At 42.4% G+C, this 17,324-nt stretch overlaps 1 protein-coding gene across 2 annotated transcripts in view; it reads right to left on the minus strand.

Annotated features, from left to right (window-relative positions):
* The window catches only part of Whsc1l1 (Wolf-Hirschhorn syndrome candidate 1-like 1), a 121,027-nt gene extending 109,241 nt beyond the window's left edge, over window positions 1-11,786 (minus strand). For both annotated transcript variants that reach the window (XM_013025388.1, XM_013025387.1), the window contains exon 1: window positions 11,272-11,786. The gene's annotated coding sequence lies outside the window, so the exon portion shown is untranslated. The remainder of the gene's footprint in view (window positions 1-11,271) is intronic.
* Window positions 11,787-17,324: the final 5,538 nt, after the last annotated feature.

Here is a 17,324-nt window from a genome sequence, read left to right on the forward strand (position 1 = left end):
TAGCACTATACCACTTGAGCCACAGCATCACTTCTGGCTTTTTCTGCTTGTGTGGTGCTGAGGAATCGAACCCAGGGCCTTATGCATGCAAGGCAAGCACTACCACCGAGCCATCTTCCCACCCCAGAAATTATGTTTTTAAAACCACAATCTGAAAAAATTTGCTCCACAACATATTAAGCATGTACAAAATAACATAACAAATGTAGTTTCAACTTTATAAAAATACACATACATAAGAAAAATATTGAAAGTATTAACAGTAGTTACTTCCAGCTTGTAGAATTTCAGGTGATTTTAATTTTGTTTATATTTTACTGGTTTTTGCTGGCTTTGGGGTTTTTTTTTTTGTGGGTCATGGGGCTTGAACTTGGCCTGGGCTTAAACTCAGCGTGGGTGCTATCCCTCAGCTCTTCAGCTCAAGGCAAGCACTCTACCTTGAGCCACAGTGCCACTTCCAGTTTTCACTTTCCAGTTTACCGGAGATCAGAGTTTCACAGACTTTCCTGCCTGTGCTGGCTTAGAACAGCAATCCTCAGATCTCAGCTTCCTAAGTGGCTAGGATTACAGGTGTGAGCCACCAACGCCAGGAGTTTTACTGGCTTTTTTTGTTTTTATCTTACTGGCTTTTAATTTCTGTACAGTAAGTAATCCTTTCATAACATATATATTTTAAAACCATAGTAGCCACTCTAGAAAAGTTCAAGTTTCCTATAAAATATGAAAATTCTCAAGAGGCAGAGTTCAGGAAAACAACAAGTAACAGCCCACTGAGGCAAAAGGTTAGCTAGATTCATTTCAACCAAGAAGCCAGGTATACTGTAAGCACCAGTATTCCTGGTTATTTAGGAGGCTTTAGGTAGAAGGATTAAGGTCTGGGGCCAACCCCAGAAAAACACTTAAGACACTACTGGAAAAACAACAAAGGGCATGGGGTATGGCTCAATTGGCAGGGTATCTGTCTAGCAAGCCAGAGGCCCTGAGTTCAAATCCTAATCCCACCAAAACATCACATACATACATACATACATACATACACAAATATACACATAGCATTTATTACATAAATGGGGCCATAATAAACTATCAGAGCCATCAGTCTTTTTTAGAAGAATTATATGTTCATATGTACATATACACAGGTATATGCATCTCAGTACTTTTACATCCCTACTTTATACATAAAATCACATTTACATTTATTTAAAATCATGCTTATATATATAATTAGGAAACTATATATGTATGTTCCTTAAAAGCTAAAACTGTTTCTTAAAAATTAAAAATAATCACATAATATATTTATATATAAGTGTATGGATATATAAAACATAAATTTATATGTAATAAGTATATATTCATTATATTTAGGGAAAATTAGCAAGAAATATATTCAATCCTCAGTGGAAGTTAAGAAAATAATTACAGAAAGGAAGTCAAGATGCAATAGAGCAAAGTGAGAAGGGTCTTACTACATTTAATAGGAAACACTCTAATGAATTTGGATCCTATAGAGACCATTTTAAAAGGGAGATGGCTGAAACAGTCAACATTATAATAACTAAGTAAAGCTGTGATTTATGTATATAATTGAATTATTAAAATGTCTTTCTCAAAGTTCATATGATAGTTGTATAAAATACTATATTTACCAGGTTGTAAGAGGTACAGTTGGTGACATTAAACTTTTTCTACCATTATAATCCTTGAAAATCAACATAGAACCTTTCCAAACAGGTAAGAAAAAAAATCTAGAGCCAGGCACTGGTGGCTCATGCCTGTAATCCTAGCTACTCAGGAGGCTGAGATCTGAAGATTGCTGTTCAAAGCCAGCCTGGTCAAGAAAGTTCCTAAGACTTTTATCTCCAACTAACCACCAGAAAACCAGAAGTGGTGCTGTGGCTCAAAGTAGTAGAGTGCTAGCCTTGAGCATAAAAGCTCAAGGACAAGCACCCAAGCCCTGAGTTCAAGTCCCATGACCGACAAAAAAACAAAACAAAAAATCTAGAAAGCTAGGGAGGCACAATCCAGTAAATTTCCCTAGCTTCTGAAGAAATCTGGCTTACGTGGCCAAATTACCAGAAAGATGATACTCAAGGGACACCAAGGATTAAGGGTCAAACACAGGCTGAGATTTTTTTTGAATGGTTCCAATCTTGAAAATGAGAGTCAAGCTGATTTTTATGAAATAACATATTTAAGTTAAAAAGTGAACAATGGGGCAACCTTAGACACAGATCAAGACGCACTGACATGATGAATTGAACTCCCTTGTATAATTACTTAATTATATATATATATATATATGCACATATATACATATATATGAGCCAATATTAATCCAAAAGCAAAAATCACAGAATGTACAACAGAGACAAACTTGGAACAAATAGTATAAAATGAAACTTTTCTTGCAGGATTCAACACTACTTTTTGTTATATACTTGTAAATATGAAACCAAACTACCAGCTGCCTACACTTACTGTCAGGAAGTGGCTTCTTTTTTTAATTACCCAGACATCCCTTCTTACAATAACAATTAAAAACTGGTTATTCCATTTATGGAGGTGGGAGTGCAGCTCAGTAGTACAGTATATGCGTAACATGTGTGAAGGAAGCCTGGTTTACATCCCAGCATTCATAGAAATGAACAAAAAAGCAGTTTATATCATTTTTATATTTTCTGGAGCCTTATGATTATGAATTTTTCAGGCTTTTCTGATTTTGAAAAAGGACATCAACATTTTTAATTCTAAAGTGTAAGGACAACCAATGAAATACCAGCTAAAGCAATGAAGCTGCCTCTGCTGCTTTTCTGAAAGGGTGGTAGATATTCAATTCTTAATCATTTGTTTCTACTGTACATTGGACTTATGTGCTTTTCTTGATTGTATCATACTACATAACATTCAAAAGGTTTTACATTGTTTTTAAAGTTTCTGCTCATTTTTTAGACTCAACTGTCACAAGATGCCACAGCAATAAGAACTTAGTCACTATAAGAACAAATGACCGCACGCGTGTAATCCTAGCTACTCAGGAGGCTGAGATTTGAGGATCGCGGTTCAAAGCCAGCCCGGGCAGGAGAGACCGTGAGACTCCTATCTCCAATAAACCACCAGAAAACCGGAAGTGGCGCTGTAGCTCAAGTGGTAGAGCGCTCCCTTGCGCTGAAGAGCTGAGGGACAGCTGCCCAGGCCCAGAGTTCAAGCCCATGACCAACAAAAAAAAAAAAGAACAAATGACCACCATACCATCTTGGCAGTGGGCTAAACACCACTAGAAAGGTCACCATATGATCTTTCATTCCCAAATCAATTTGAGCAACTATATTTTATTTTGCCACTCATTTCTTAGATTTAAAATACTTACCTACATGTTTTAGGAAGTATGCATGTAACTTACATTAAAATAAGAAAAGCTATATCCAATGGTAGAAAAACAATTATTTAATGTCTAATCATCTATTAAGATAAAAATATATGGGGCTGGGAAGATGGCTCAGTGGTAGAGTGCTTGCCTTGCATGCCTGAGGCCCTGGGTTCGATTCCTCAGCACCACATAAGCAAAAAGAAAAAAGCCAGAAGTGGCGCTGTGGCTCAAGTGGTAGAGCGCTAGCCTTGAGCTGAAGAGCTGAGGGACAGCACCCAGGCCCAGAGTTCAGGCCCCACGACCGGACCCAAAAAATAAATAAAATAAAAATATAAGCTATGAAGTCAGGACACACATACACTTAAAAAAAAAAAATAGCCAGGTGTTGGTAGCTCATGCCTCTAATCCTAGCTCCTCAGGAGGCTAAGATCTGGATCCTGGTTCAAAGCCAGCCCGGACAGAAAAGTCTGGGTTTATCTCCAATAAGCCACCAGAAAACTGAAAGTGGCATTGTGGCTCAAAGTCGTAGAGCACTAGCTTTGAGCAAGAGTTCAGGGACAGTACCCAGGCCCAGAGATCAAGCCACATGACCAATAAAACACAATCAAAAAAAAAGGGAAAGAAAAAATACTTCAAATACTCTGACTAAAAACCTATCCTACATTTATCATGATACTCTTTTCTTGTTCTGAGGAGGCTCTGAAATCTCAGTTGAATTTATTACTTAATTAAATAATTCTGTGCTTTTCAACTTCACTAAAAAAAAAAAAAGTAAGTTATGTAGGAATTCTATCAAATGTGCCACATAGGGTTACATATAGGTAAAACAGAAACTAAACATATATAATTTTTTTATTTTCCTATTCATTTTCTCCTTAAAGACCTCGATAACCTTGAGATTCACACCTAAAACTTAAAAATAAGCTAAAACTCATTCAAAGAGCATTTTCAAATTTAATATCTTATTAATAAAACAGACTTTAGGAGTTAGAACACATTCATCCTAAAACCTGAATGTTTGTTGGGCACCAGTGGTTCACACCTGTAATCCTAGAAAGTTTGTGAAACTCTTACCTCCAATTAACGACCAAAAAGCCAGAAGTGAAGCTGTAGCTCAAGTAACAGCAGCGGCTTTGAGTGAAAAAAAACTAAGAAACAGTACTCAGGCCTTAAGTTCAAGACACACACACACACACACACACACACACACACACACACACACACACACACACACACTGTTCACTGAATTCATAAGATTTGCTTTTTACCTTTTTTCATGCCATATTGTGCAAGCACAAATTACTAATGTTTAAAGTATTTAATAAGTACTTAAGGTCAATAGTAAAAATGAAAACAAGACTATAAGCTTTTAAAAAATATTATATGGTCTTAGCATAATCTCTGTCTTTTTTTTTTTGTCAGTCATGGGGCTTGAACTGTGGGCTGGGCGCTGTCCCTGAGGTCTTCAGCTCAAGACGAGCGCTCTACCACTTGAGCCACAGAACCACTGTTTTCTGGTGGTTAACTGGAGTTAAGAGTCTCATGGAATTTCCTGCCCAGGCTGGCTTTGAACTTGGATCCTCAGATCTCAACCTCCTGAGTAGCCAGGATTACAGGCGTGAGCCACCAGAGTCCAACAGCATAATCTATTTCTTAACTGAACCCTTATTAATGTTTATAAAAAGATTAGCCTGGGGGAGGGGAGAGGTTTGGGTGGGAGGGGGCGGGGAGGGGATGGGAAGGGATGGGAAGGGGAAATAAAGGAGGAGGCTACAATGCTTGATAAGAAATGTACTCATACTCATATCCAATTAACCACCAAAAAGCCAGAGTGGAGCTGTAAGTAAAGTGGTAGAGTAAAAAAAAAAAAAAATGTACTCATTATCTTGTCCATGTAATTGTAACCCCTCTATTCAGTATTTTCACAATAAAAAAAAAAAAAGATTAGCCTTCAGAAATAAAACTCACTAAGTATTTAGAAACTCAACTATTGGACATGTTGCTTATTAACAAAGAAATAAATCATCTTAGGTGCTCCTTCAAAAAAAATAATAGATGTCTTTTCTTTTTTCGTAAAGTAAAACCTAAAGACCAACACTGAATTGAGAAACAGTTTTTACGGGTAGGAAATTCCAATTTTTTAAGCTTTAATATTTTAATTTCTCTAGTATCTACAATATATTGGGCAAGACTTAAAAGAGCCCATTTGGTATCCATGGTAACTTACTTTCTTCTTATAGGCAGAAATAATTTAAATAAATAGTAACCAAAAATGATTCAACTTCTTGTTTTCAACTGGTTATTTTTAGCCCATTTTACCGGTGTCTCAAGTTTCTTTCCAACATAGTGATTGGACCACTGATTTTTTTTTCATTTCATTGCTATCTTATTGCATTGACAATTTTATTAAAACCGGAAAATTTTTGCCAAAAACCACTTCATTATACAAAACACAAACTTGAAGAAAACTTGGACACAGACCAGGTGCAGTGGCTCACATCTCTAATCCCAGCTACTTGGAAGGCGGGGGCTAGCCCAGACAATACCCCCATCTCAACTAATAAAGCTGAGAATGGTGGAGTGTGCCTGTCATCCCAGCTTCAAGGGAAGCATAAACAGAAGGATGTGGTCCAGGCAAAAATGTGAGACCCTACCTCAAAAATAACCAAAGTAGGGGCTGGGAAGGTGCTCGCATGGCTTGCCTCGCATGCATAAGGCCTTGGGTTCAATTCCTCAGCACCACATAAACAGGAAAAGCTGGAAGGAGCGCTGTGGCTCAAGTGGTAGAGCCCTAGCCTTGAGCTGAAGAGTTGAGGGACAGCGCCCAGGCCCAGAGTTCAGGCCCACGATGGACAAAAATAAATAAATAAATAAGTAGTCTGGGTACAAGTGGCTCATTCCTCTAATTCTAATCAGAAGGCTGAGATCCAGAGAATCAAGGTTTGAAGCAAGAAAAGCCCTTGGAATTCTATCTCCAAAATAACCAGCAAAAAGCCTACATGCCTTTAGGCATGTAGGAATATTTTGTACATATGATGCATGTATGAAATATTGGACAAAGTATAAATAAGCAAGATTCTTTGCCTCACTATAACTTACACCCCTCCCCTCTTATTTTTGGTACTGGGGAATGAACCCAGGTGACATTGCACTTGCCACACAAGCACTTTGCCACTGAGCTACATCCCAGCCCACTCCCTTCCAACTCATTATACTAAACATGGCTAACCCTGGGTATTTTCCCTTGCCTTCAGCTTTCAGACAGCTCAAATACTTTCACTGCAAGAGAGTAACTGATGTGATACAAAGATCCAAGAAACAAGTCTGTCACCAAATTATTAGACTTACCTTTTGTAAGTCTGCTTTCTCTCTAATGTAAGGTAAGTCAGATAATCTCTCATTTAAAATTGCTAGAAATGTAATTTAGGAGCTGGGTGCTCATGGCTCATGCCTGTAACCCCAGCTACTCAGGAGGCTGAGATCTGAGGATCGAGGTTCAAAGTCAGTCCTGGCAGAAAGTCTGTGAGACACTTATCTCCAATAAACCACTCAGAAAACTGGAAGTGGTGCTGTGGCTCGAGTGGTAGAGTGCTAGCCTTGAGCTAAAGAGCTGAGGTACAGCACCCAGGCCCAGAGTTCAAGCCCCATAACTGACAAAAAAAAAAAAGAAAGAAAGAAAAAGAAATGTAATTTAGGGTCAACTACATTACTTAAAATAGTAAAATCCATTAATCTAAATAACAATGTTACCAATAATGAAATACTATATAACCTTAAACAGTAGGAGCATGTATGCTAATTTTAAAAGATGCCCCAGACAACTTATTAAAACATGAAAGTAGGGCTGGAAAGGTGGCTCAGTGGTAGAGCGCTAGCCTTGCATGCCTGAGGCCCTGGGTTCAATTCCTCAGCACCACATAAGCTAAAAGAAAAAAGCCGGAGGTGGCGCTGTGGCTCAAGTGGTAGGGTGCTAGCCTTGAGCTGAAGAGCTGAGGGACAGCACCCAGGCCCAGAGTCAAGGCCTCACGATCGGACCCCAAAAAATAAAAATAAAAAAATAAAACATGAAAGTAAGGGCTAGTTGTGGTGGCTCATGACAGTAATCATAGGATACGGATCTAGGCCAATCCTGCAAAAAGTTAGCAAGACCTCATCTCAACCAAGAAACCTTGCATGGTAGTGTGCACCTGTCACTCCAGATACATGAGATACCATAGGTATGAAGCCAGCCCCAGCAAAAACACAAGACTTCATGTGAAAAATAACAGAAGCAAAAATGGACTAGTTAGGAAGATGGTGAATTTGAGGTCAGCCTGAATAACTTAACAAGATCCTGTCTCAAAATAAAAATAAAAATGGACTAGTGCTGCTCTCACTTGTCTAGTATAGGTAAGGCCCTAGGTTCAATTCCCAGTACCATACTCCCCTAAAGACCAAAACACAGACAGAATGATCCCATCATATGTATTTTAAGAGCAACATACATTTAAGTGCACAGAAATTTCCTAGGAGGCCACTAAAGCAACTTCAAAGGTATAGAGCAATTGGAAGTACTATTTACTTCTCAGTTTCTTATAACATTTGAAAAAGTCTCAAATAACAAGCATGTATTCTTATGATTTTTAAAAAAAGAAACTAAAAGAAAAGGTTTACTGATCTAGGTCCTATAATTAGAAAAGATCTGGACTTAAGTACTGACTGTTTAAATGCTTAATAACGTTTGTGTTTTACTTAAAATTGGTTTCTCCATTTGTAAGAAGTTAAAAGTACTAACAACATAAATTGTTCAGAGAAAAGAAGAAATCAGACCTATAAGACACAACATAACACAGCACACGAAGAAAACTATTAGCATCTGTTATATGGTTATTATGACTATCATCATAAACTCCAGAAGCTACTATCTTTACAATCAGATTGGACAGTTGATTCAAATCATCATGCAGGTAACTAAGTTCCTTTATCTGAAACTATAAATGTGATCAGTTTAAGAACATTTGCTATTTTAGGTTTTAAAAAAAAGTTACATTTGCACTAATGGCACATGCCTGTTATCCGAGCTACACACCCCTATTCTCCTAGCTACTCAGGAGGCTGAGATCTGAGGATCACCATTGGAAGCCACCCTGGACAGGAAAGGCTGTGAAACTCTTATCTCCAATAAACCACCAGAAAACGGGAAGTGGCCCTGTGGCTCAAATGGTAAAGTGCTACCCTTGAGCTGAAGAGCTGAGGGACTGAGCCTAGACCCAGAGTTTAACCCCATGACCCCCCTTCCCCCCCAAAAAAAGGTAGTGGTGCTGTGGCTCAAGTGGTAGAGTGCTTGCTTTTAGCTGAAGAGCTGAGGGACAGCTCAGGCTCAGGCCCAGAGTTCAAGCCCCACAACCAACCAAAAAAAGAAAAAGGTGAGTATGGTAATCTTAATTAAATAAATACCATTTCATCTGAAAGGAACCAGAATACTGAACATGACTCATACAAACTTCCAGCCTGATTTCTTTTCTAGTTTAATATACAATGATTGCTCATTTTCCTAAAATTTGTGGCAATGATCTTGCACATAGTCTGCCAACTAATTACAAATAGCATGTCAACTGAGTGGGAAATAGAAATAAAAAATCTCCATAAAAATTAATTCTAAAAAAAATCATGCTGAATGGCTCTTGTGAATGGAACAGATCTTCATAGAATTTCACAAAATACAGTCTTACTATTATCAAATCAAAACAGTCCAAGTTATCAATCTACTCTTTACACTGAGTACTGACACTATCCAATTTAATTTTTCCACTAAACTAAGAACACATCCTAAACTCTGTAACAACTGATGGGACATTAATATTAAAGTTAAGTCAATATATAGTATAACTGAATTGATTCTATCAAACTAGAATTTTAACAGAACCTCCACTATTGTAAGAAGAGTTTCACTATCAATGTGATGGTTTTAAGTATGTATTACTCCAATTACAACTATGAAAAAAAGGTCAGGCAGACATTTAATCCTTTAAAATATGAAAATGAAACAGACTCCACCTGGTATCAATTTATCTACTGTAAATAGTTTTTAAACTTCTATAATACTATTTCAAATCATCCAAGTAGTTTCCCTGGAATAAAGAATTACAATAACTTTCCTGATAGTGAACTGACTTTCCACTAAAATAAAAATTAAAATGAGTAAGGAAAGGTTGTAAGAATAAATGAAAGGTTGTAGGAACTACATGCCTACTACACCGCTCAACTGGCATTTGGGACAGTGTACTGAGCTAGCTACCAGAAAGCAGAGACAGGGAAGAGTTCATTAAAATTAAAAAAAAAAAAAAAGCACTATTCTCATCATGCCTATCACCTTATAACTAAAAGCTATCAGAATAATAAGATGCACATCTCTAATTTTCCAACACTGAAAATACAGCAAGCAGATAAACTCCCACTGGCAATCTTCCTACCCCTTCTCACCCCCACACAGTGCTTTTGCCAAGAGCACAGCCCCAAGTAAAATAACCGATGCAATTTCCTTGTTTACTTAAAGAATTGCAGAAAACATGTTGACTGCTTCGGAGGCTTCTGAAACCAATCAATATTTTAAAAGACTTTACAGAATCATGTTTTAAATACGAAGAATAATAACGATTCATTCGGCTAGTCAAAAAGCTAGTTTTAGATTTATTAAAATGTTTTAATTTTACACTGCAGCACATCAGCATGCCTGGTTTGCAACCAGTAGGTAGAGGAAAGAGAGGGGGAAGCAGCAAAACACACAAGATGGAAAACACCACTATATCCTTCAGTGGTTATGGATAACTGTAAATGACCCAAGAGGTAAGGGAAGAAGAGTTCATGGATAGAAAGAAGGGGGAAGGGAGAGTAACACTGTGAGCTTGTCCTCTTCCAGATTCACACTGATGTCGGGAAGGAAAAGGAATTTATTTACACTGCAGTGCCTGGCAGCAAACATGGCTGCCCCTGCCCCTTTTAAATCTGAATAGTCTTCCCTCCCTCACCCAAACCATCAAATTACGGCCATGCCTCTCCCTGTCTCCCTACCATAACACAAACATATCTTCTCTTCCCTCAAAACAGTAACACCCACATCGCCCCCGTTTCACAACAATTTACAACCCCATAACCACTAGCTTCTCTGTTCTCTGGCCTTGAAATAAAAGGCATCAGAACATACACAAATATAGGAACAAAAGGCTTTCCCCTACTAACACTTTAACTACCCCCATCCTCTTCTTTTCCTCCCACTCAGTGACGCTTGGTGGATCGTTCCCATCCCTTCCAACATTCACTTAAACCCAATCGTGTGTCTTTCAGTTTTCTGCATCTATTTCCTATCTTCCTATTTGCATCCTGCCTCAATCATTTCTCATCCCTTTCTCAATTTATCTTTTCCTCCACTTTGATTCCCTCGTTTCTCCTTTGATTCTCGTAAGATGTCCCACTTCTGTATCAAATCTACCCTCTTTCTCCCCCAGACTCTTCCAGTTCCCACACTCCGCCCCAGACCTCCGTATTTCGCAGTCCACCCATGTCTCCAATCGCCAAATCTAACTCTTCTCCCCTTTCCCTGCCCCTCCCCCGTTCCCACCTATATCCCCGCCCCCATCCCACCTCCCCTCCCAATTCCCAACCCAGCCACTACATCTCTCAACCCAATCCTACCTCCCCTGCCCCACCCCCCAATTCCTTCCACACCCCCCACCTTGCCATCTGCTCTCCCCAATAAGACTCCCCACGAACGCTTTCAGGCCACCCGCTTCTCTCGTCCCCGGGTCTCGCTCCTTATGGGTGCCCCATCCCTAGGCCGCCCCCACCCCACCGATTCCTCTTCAAACCTCTCCTTGCCATACACACAGATGCACACGCACCTTCACACGCACGCACTTTACCTTCAGTTTGTTCCATTCTAACCCCCCGGCCGTGTCAGTGCGATCACAGGAGAGACACGGAGGCCCGGAGTCAGGCGAGGGTTCGGGCAGCTGCCGGAGCCGCGGGGGTAGGAGACGGAACCAAGCTAGGCCGCATGAAATCCCCGGACTAGATTTCCCCCGCGCCGGGCGCATCAGCCATGGCGGCCCGCACCGACGTGGGCCACGGCTGGCCCGGGCCGGCCGCGCTGCGGGGTGGAGGAAGGCTGCGGGCGGTGGAGTGGGAAGGAAGGCGACGGGACGGGGGCCGCCGCGCAGCCGCTGGTGCTGGAGAAGAGCGTGTGGCTGGCGGCCCGACAGGGCGATAGGGTTCTCGGGGTTCTACTCAGAACCTGCACACCTCTCCGCGGCGTCCCGCGCACAGCCTCGTCGGCCCCCGCCTCCGCGCCTCCGTGCCGCCGCCCGCTCGCGCTCCCGCCGCCGCCGCCGACACCGCCGCCGCCGCGCACAAAGCCCCCCCCACCCCGGCTCTTGGGGCGCCGCCGCCAAATCCTCAGCCTCTCATTGGCCGCGAGCCGCGGTGCCTGCCGGGAAATGCAGTCCCGGGTTAGGGGCGCTGGGGACGAAAGGAGGAAGAGGCCCGGTCAAACGCGCGACGGGGGAGGGGAGGATGGGGGCGGGGGCGGGGGCGGAGGAGGGGGGGAGGGAGGGAAAAGAGCCGGAGCCCGAACCAGAAATACGAGCGGGCGCTAGAGCGTCTAGACCAGACGCGGCGCCGCGGGCTATGAAGCAAAGGGACGGCCCAGGACTGGGCGAAAGGGTCGGATGCAAGACTTAGAGGACCGGCGAGGCGGGCCTGGGCTGGGCCTGCCAGGTAAAACCGTGCTCGTGCGTGTTCTCCGGTGCCTAGTAAGCGCACGTATCGAATGCCCTTTGGTACCCTCGGAGTGGCCCTGCTTACAGATCTTAAATAAGAGGAAGAAGCTGCCCTGAGTACGCGGTCCCAAAGACCCCTGAGCGAGCGGGATGGCTCAGCCGCGGCTGTCTGTCCGACAGCTGTCAGAAAAGAGCGCCCTAACTCCGAGGGTTGGCCTGCGGAGACCAGGGGTAGCGATCCAGCCCTTGAACCTGGGCGGGAGCCGTCTCCCTTTCGGCCCCATACGACTCGGAAAGCCCCCGGCTCGCAGTGTGAGGAGAGCGGGCGGCTACGGCTTCCCTTTCAGGAAGCGCCGGGACCTCCCGGGCAGGCGTCGGTCTGCGCCGCCTTCTTCCTGCTCGCACCGCGCGGCCCGGAGGCTTGTGGGTAACCAGGAGGACGTCAGCGCTACTGCACCCTGGACCCCGGGGGACCGAGAGGGCGCCGTGCCCGTCACGTGCGGGGGCCCTTGGGTGCTCCAGCCAGACCTTTGCACGGAGTGACGCGAGGGCAGCGGTCCCCGACCGCTCACGCTAGAGCGAGCAGAGGCAGCAAACTCTGCGAACCTCCAGCCCTCCCCCTTCTAGGAAATATGTGTAAAACAATGGAAGGCCCTGGGTGTATGACACAGTAAGAGTCGTGCAAGGGCGTGCAGACGAGCGGTATTTCCTGGGGCCTGGTGGTAATGACTTAGAGCGTGGCAGCACGGAGACACCAACAACGTACAAAGGAAACCTGATGAGGAAACCTGCGTCTTCGGCTCTTTCCGGAGAATTATAGACACTAGCACTACTAGATAGTCCTAGTCTCTAATAGACCAGATACTGTCCAATCTGGCACTGTTACAAGAAACTCCTAATATCTTCATCATTGGATATACTGAAGTTAGAATTTTATTTTAGTGGCAGTCCTGGGACTTGAACTCAGGGCTTACCACTTTTTGGTGGTACTGGAATTTGAAATTGGGGTCTTCCATTTGCCTGGCACTCTACTACTTGAGCCACACCTTCATCTCCGCTTTCGCTGTTTAATTACTTTGGAGAGGGAGTGATGGAGGCTAGTGGAGGTTTCTGGCCCCCGCTGATCAAGCATGTTTACAAGCAAGTACCACCAGTACCCTGCTTAACATAATTCATAATAATGCTAACGACGATACTGAGAATTAAGAATCCCTATTACTATTTTCTCCATTAAAAATAATAATAATGGGCTGGGAAGGTGGCTCAGTGGTAGAGCGCTTGTCTTGCATGCCTGAGGCCCTGGGTGCCAATTCCTCAGCACCACATAAGCAAAAAGAAAAAAAATCCGGAAGTGGCACTGTGGCTCAAGTGGTAGAGCACTAGCCTTGAGCTGAAGAGGTGAGGGACAGCGCCCAGGCCCAGAGTTCAGGCCCCACGACCGGACCCAAAAAAAAAAAACAACAAATATTCTTTTTCAAAACAGATGACTCCTGAATGTAATCCTAGCTACTCAGGAGACTGGATTTGAGAATTGCAGTTCAAAGCCAGCCCAAACTGACAAATCATTAGACTCATCTTAAGTTACACAACAAAAAACTGGAAGTGGTAGAGCACCAGCCTTGAGTGTACAGGCACAAAAATAAACACGTAAGTGCAGATGGCCAAGGAAGCCACCTGAACCTAGTTTGCCTATTTTCTGGAAAGAGAAAAATTGGTCTTCTACCCCTATATGATTCTCTTCTACCTTCCTGTAACCTAGTTCGGTGATAAACTGTCCCTTTGATCTAGCACCTGGATTCTCCCCTAGAGAAGTTGGTAAATTGTGCCCAGAAATTTAATTTTAGCTGCTTTTAGTAGCTATGCTAACAACAGAAGTTTAAAATTGAAATTCTGTGAAGTATTCAGTGTTCCTGAAAAAGCATGGATGAAGAATTTTTCTTTGACCTGAAGCCAGTCTTAGGGAAATAGACACTAACATTTTTTCAGCATCCAACATCTTCTATAGACACTAAGCAAACAGGTCATCAAGATAAATCTAACATAATTATGGAAAAGTTGTTTTTCTATTTTGAATTATATACAAGAACTCTTTATATAGCAAATCTATACCAAAACTAAAGAAATTGCAAACCTAGAGAAGGGAGACATTACTTTGAACAAATAGTAAGAGGTATTCTTAACATACCCTCTCTTTTTTTGGTACTGGTCCAGGGCTTGAACTCAAGGCCTAGGTGCTGTCCCTGAGCTCTTTTGCTCAAGGTTAGTGCTATACCACTTGAGCCACAGCTCCACTTCCAGATTTTGGGGGTCGTTAATAAGAGTCTGGCTTTGAACCTCAGCCTCCTGAGTAGCTACAATTACAGGCATGAGTCACCAGTGCCCCTCATTTTTTTATTTTTTTAAGAATTGCTTACAGGGCTGGGAAGGTGGCTCAGTAGTAGAGCACTTGCCTTGCATGCCTGACGCCATTGTTTCGATTCCTCAGCACCACATAAGCAAAAAGAAAAAAGCCGGAAGTGGCACTGTGGCTCAAGTGGTAGAGTGCTAGCCTTGAGCTGAAGAGCTGAGGGACAGCGCCCAGGCCCAGAGCTCAGGCCCCACAACTGGAACCAAAAAAAAAAAAAAAAGAATTGCGTATATATGGCTATGGTAGAAAACCTAGCTCACCTTTCTATTTTATGAGGCCAATATCCAAAGACAGTACTGGAAAAGAAAGCTAAATTGGGGTGTGGCTCTTGATAGAGTGCTTCCTAGCAAAGGCAAATCCCTAAATACAAACCCCAAGTATTGTGATATAAAAAAATAAAAGAAGGGGACTGGGAAGGTGACTCAGTGGTAGAGCGCTTGCCTTGCATGCCTGAGGCCCTGGGTTCAATTCCTCAGCACCACATAAGCAAAAAAAAGAAAAAAGCCGGAAGTGGTGCTGTGGCTCAAGTGGTAAAGCGCTAGCCTTGAGCTGAAGAGCTGAGGGACAGCACCCAGGCCCAGAGTTCAGGCCCCATAACCAGACCCCCCCCCAAAAAAAAAAAGGAAAGAAAGAGACAGATTGAGAGATCAGAGAGACCAGTGGTGCATATTTTCTCTCACATGTGGAAGCTAGATCTAAAATACACCAGTACATGATAAATTATACAGGCATTCACACAAAGAGACCAAAGGAGGATATTTAGTGGAGGAACACAAAGGTGCAATGTCTATGTGCCTCTGATAATATAAAATAATATTTATGGAAATGAACTCCAGGAAATGGAAACAAGAGGGTTTTTTGTTGTTGTTGTTTTGTCCGTTGTGGGGGTTGAACTCTGGGTTTGGGCGCTGTCCCTGTACTCTTCAGCTCAAGGCAAGTGCTCTACTGCTTGAGCCACAGCACCACTTCCCATTTTCTAGTGGTGTATTGGAGATAAGAGTCTCACGGACTTTCCTGCTTGGGCTGGCTTTGAACCTCGATCCTTGGAACTCAGCCTCCTGTGTAGCTAGGATTACAGGCATGAGCCACTAGCTCCCGGCTGGTTTTTTTTCTTTCTTTCTTTATTGCTCTTTTTGTTTTCTGTTTTGTTAGTTCATTTGTCTGTCTTTGGGAGGGCAAAGGGGGGATGTCACAGAAATGAAGGCAAAGGGTAAACTATATTGAAAGTGAACTATACAACTTGTATGTAGGGACAGGAGAAAAAAAACTGTGAGAGAGCCAGGAAAGGGGAGCCCCTCCCATTGTCCAAAAGGAAATACACTCATTACCTGACTTACATAACTGTAATCCCTCTGTATATCACATTTAGAATAACAAAAATATTTGTTAATAATTCATGCTGTGATTTGTGATGTTTGTAAGTTAAAATTTATCTAGCCTCATCCTTTAACAAAAAATTGCTGACATATGGCTATGGTAGGAAACCCAGCTCATCTTTCAGAAACTGGGCAAGGAATCCTTCATCTGCCTTATGAATACTTAATGAGTTTTTACTGTGTCTGGTTGTAAGTAAATACAATGCATGAATATTTCCCAGTATAAAATGTCTCCCAATGAATTGAGAGGAATATTTTTGTATCCTTTCTAATCTTTTCCAGAAAAAAATACATGTATGTGGAAATACAGTGAGTGATATGTTTGCAAAATGGGTATGAAGGCTATACCTATCCTTTAAAGCTAAAACATTATCCACTGTGAATTTTCAGGGAGGGAAAAGTGATGTGAAAAGATGCGTAGATTTATTTTAATTCTTGTAAACATAAAACCTGAGATGAAACCTTTATATGTTAAGTTGGGTATCAGATATTCACAAAGGGACCTCTAGCGGCTAAACTGAAAAGTTTTATCTACTTGACATAGTTGATCCTATTTGGTTATTAGCTGAAAATGGTTTCTGGATTCGAAGTAGTCTGCAGTTCTTACTGAAATTTAATCCCGCCATCTTCCATCCTCACACATGTGCTACCCAGATGAAAAAAAGTCTGTAACTGGCTCACATGTGAATAGGATTCTCCGTGAGAGAGCGACTCCTTATTGTCTGGGGTTAGCTGAGTCACTACAATTTTCATCTTTAAAAGCCGGGGCTGGGAAGGTGACTCAGTGGTAGAGTGCTTGCTTCGCATGCATGAGGCGCTGGGTTCGATTCCTCAGCACCACATAAATCAAAAAGCAGCCAGAAGTGGTGCTGTGGCTCAAGTGGTAGAAGGACAGTGCCCAGGCCCAGAGTTCAAGCTCCACGACTGACAAAAAAGAAGGAAAAGAGAAGAACCAAATCAATGGATGGGAAGAGAGAACGTGCAAATAAGAATATTTCTGTATCTTTTCACTGGGCCAAGACTGTTGCTATTCAAGGAAACGAAGTGCCCCCAAATGTGCTATGACTTATTTTACAGCTATGCTAAATATAAACGTCAGATGTTGGGATTTCTACACAAACTGCTGTTCATAACCAACACTTGTTAAGTGACCATTTCTCAGAAGAATTTAGGTTTTGCCATATAAAGATTTCTCGGCTTTCCTGTCTTGCGTTCTGGTGAAGCCAGAGGGTTGTTTTCCTTCCCATTCCCCCTCTGCCACGCCCCCTCGATCTCCTCCGCAGCTCTCAGGTCCCCCAAAAGCAGTTTCCGAGTTGTGAGTGGGAGGAGGAAACTACATCAAAGTGACGTCATTCGTGATACCAAGACGGTTACCATGGCGACTATCCAACTTTACACTAGGATTAGATCCCCTT

The sequence above is a fragment of the Dipodomys ordii genome, unplaced genomic scaffold (genome assembly GCF_000151885.1).
Source record: "Dipodomys ordii isolate 6190 unplaced genomic scaffold, Dord_2.0 Scaffold4, whole genome shotgun sequence".
NCBI lineage: Eukaryota > Metazoa > Chordata > Mammalia > Rodentia > Heteromyidae > Dipodomys > Dipodomys ordii.